The following is a 3,508-nucleotide window of genomic DNA, read 5'->3' as shown; positions in this document are numbered from 1 at the left end:
GAGCGAGGAGGCGGGGATGCCCCCGCCCCGGCCCCACCCGCCGCGAGGGGGGAGCCCGGGGGGACGGGGACAAGGGGCTCGGAGGGGGGGGTCGGGGTCAGTCAGGGTCCCCGGGGACCAGGCGAGACCCCTGCAGTAGGACAGTGTCCCTGGAATCAGAGGGTCCCCAGGGTCAGGCAGGATCCCCAGGATAGGGTCTCCAAGGATCAGACCAGATCCCCACGGTAGGACAGTGTCCCTGGAAACAGAGGGTCAGTCAGGGTCAGTCAGGCTCCCCGGGGTCAGATAGGGCTTCCAGGGATCAGGTGAGACACCTGCAGTAGGACAGTGTCCCTGGAATCAGAATGTCCCCAGGGTCATGCAGCATCCTAGGGATCAGACCAGACCCTCACGGTAGGACAGTGTCCCTGGAATCAGAGGGTCTCCAGGGTCAGTCAGGGTCCCCAAGGCCGGATAGGGTCCTTAGGGATCAGGCCAGACCCCCATGGCAGGAGAGTGTCCCTGGAAACAGAGGGTCTCCAGGGTCAGTCAGGGTCCCCAATTCCCAAGAGAGTCCCCAGAGATCAGGTCAGCCTCCATGGTAGGACAGTGTCTCTGGAATCAGAGGGTCCCCAGGGTCAGGGAGGGTCCTGGGGCATTGGATGGGACAGGCAGGGCCCCGGGAGCAGCAGGATGAGGCACAGGTTGCAGAGGGGCGAGGGATGCCCTCATGAGTACCATCATGGCACTCTGGGCATCATGAAGCCCATGTTGAGCAATGCCCAGGCCCACATGCCACCCTCAGCCGCGGCAGTGGCTCCTGGCATTGGGATGGTCACAGGACAGCAGTTTTTGTCAGAGGGGTGATGCAGTTTCTCAGCCCGAGGGAAACAGCTGGGAAATGGTCTTTAGTGGCAGAACTGGTTAAAGCAACCAGTCACGCTCAGAGCCATTGTTCTCCACTGGTATTCAGCTTTGCAGACTTCTGCTTCTATTTCAGGCCTGCTGGAGGGCTCATGTACCCAACAGCCTGCCTGTTTTTTCTTCTAATTATTTCAGTCAGCCTAAAAAAAATGATAGTACCTCCCTCTGCAAACCTTGCCTCCATTGTTCTCAGCAGAGAAGATAAGAAGGAAAGGAGAAGAAAAGTGTCGACACCCGTTGCATCCAGGTTAAATGCTCTTCTGCATAGGTATGGCAAGCACTGGGGGGGTAAGCAGGAGATAGCTCTGCTAATCAGAAGTGGCAGAGATACCAGAGCATCCATCAGGGCTGGCTGCTCCCATCCTGCAGGGCTAGGGGTTAATGGAGGAGCTGGGAATCACCCTGGGACACACCAGGGCTTGAAATGAGAAATCCTGGGGCTGTCAAGGCGAGTACACAGGGAAATGATTGCCATGTCAGCAGAAAGACATCCCGCATGGGGGGAGGAAGCATCTAATAGATGTGCTGTGATAAGTCTGGGTTTTGACAAGAGGCCGAGGCACCGACTGCACTCAGAAAAGCAAAGGGAGTACAGATGGGGTCTAACTGGCCATCACAGGTACGAGCAGAGAGAGGACAGCATGGCAGAGTGCATCATGTTCACCACCAGAGTCAGCTGTTGCCCAGGCACCACTCTCACCCTCCTTCTCCTCTCACCTGCAGGGGTTTGGGGCAGATCCCTCCTGTTTGTTCCTCTTGCACAGGGCTGCAAGAACAGCAGGGGCTGGGCCAGGACCAGAGCTCCTAGGAGCAACTCTGCCCAAGTAATTATTAGTGATAATTAGGAAAAGCACGCTGATGGCATCTCCTTTGTGTCAGCTTAGTTCTGGGTTTGGCAAAGGTTCCAATCTCTCCAAGACGATCCCCTTGTTGTATAAACACCTTCTGTGGCCCCCCCCTGCTCCTCCTCTGCAGCTGAGAGCCAAGTTGAGCAAAGAAAAGGCTGCCATGAGCACTGGCAATGGCACAGAGGAGCCTGGCCAGTGGCTGGGGATGTGTGAGCATCCTTCAGATTGTTTCTTTGCCTGGCACAACAGACACCTCTAAAGGATTCACCAGAAAACTGTCCATTCAGAGCTGTCACCAAGCCAGGGTTAGCTCTCTGCTGCCCAACACCAGGTAGGAACTGGTTTAAAAACCTATTTTCTTTGTTTAATTTTCCAAACCATGAAAATGGGGCTTTGAGTGAAGAGTGGGAGCATCCTGGCTCACCCATAGGCATCTGCAGTGAGTGCATGAGAGCAAGGCAGGGTGCGGCAGTGCCAAGCTCAGCTGTGGGATGGTGCCAGCCATCACAAAATGATTCATTGAAAACAGGTGATATTTTAGCCAGGCTTTTAAAATGACTAAAACCCACCCCAAAGTAACAGAAACGTTGTTCAGTGTTCTCTGTTTTCCTGGCAGGGCTCGGGGGGCAAGCCTCTGGTTTTACAGATAGGGTGTGGGCTGTGGTTCTGGCTCTCCTGGAAAATTTTAATCAGTGAAAATGTGAATATTTTTAGCATGCAATCAATGTACGTGTGAGGATGTGAGTACTGTAGAACACACAATGCAGAAGCTGCATCCTTGTGATTTATCCACTGTACTCATCACTGCCAGCAGACCCAGGGAGAGCTACCGTGATCCCACCAGCAGGAACATGGGAGCAACCGCTGTAGAGAGACCTGTTGTCTGCAAGAGGAATTGAAGGAGGATGCTCATTGCACAAGAACATGCACACTGGTCCAAAAATGCTGTGGGGAGAGGCAAAAGACGTGTGTCTGCAGCCAGGGTCAGGCTGCTCCTTCAGGGTGGAATGTGCTGCCAGACTGTTGTCTTCTTCATTGATAAGAAGTGGTGCAATTCTGCCCCGGCAAAGCGAAACAGAGCCACGAGTGGCACCGAGGAGGCTGGGCAGGTGAGTCACAAACTGAGGAAATTCATTTGCAAAGAGACCCAGGAATCCTTCACCCCTGCACCTCAGCAGTTGCATTCAGAATCTTGCAAAACTCGGGGGGGGCAGGATGCAGAGGACAGTGGTGCCTGGGGTCGGGAGCTCCAGCCACAGAAGAAGGGCTGCCTTGGAGTCACTCGGGGCTGAGTCGGGGCTGGGATGGGTGGGGAGTCCCCCATGCTCATCCAAATGTGGACAAACCCGTCTCTCCAGCCACAGGAACCACATGAGAGAGCTGTGGTCACCATCGCATCTTCCTGCCATCCTTTCCCTGCTCTGGGCAGGCAGCTTCAGCTCCTACATCCAGTCTGTAGTACCCTGTCACCAGAGTCAGCTGCTCCCCCTGCTCCTACCTCTGCTCTCCTCCACCTCAGATGGCAATAACCCATCTCTGGGGCCTGTGAGCCTAGTTCATTAGTGCCTGTCTTCACTAAACACTTTGAGCAGGGCTGGAAGGGCAGAGCTCGTTATCTCAGTTGCCCTGTTGTCTACTCGACAGTGAGGAGGAGGAGGGGGGCACTCCAGCAAGGCCAGGACCCAGCACTGGGCTCAGAGCAGTCGTGGTGCTCCTGCCCTCAGCTGGAGGAGGGGGCTTCAGCCTCTTCATGTGCA

Source organism: Cuculus canorus, chromosome 12 (assembly GCF_017976375.1).
Source record: "Cuculus canorus isolate bCucCan1 chromosome 12, bCucCan1.pri, whole genome shotgun sequence".
Classification (NCBI taxonomy): domain Eukaryota; kingdom Metazoa; phylum Chordata; class Aves; order Cuculiformes; family Cuculidae; genus Cuculus; species Cuculus canorus.
Note: the sequence above shows the minus strand (reverse complement) of the source record.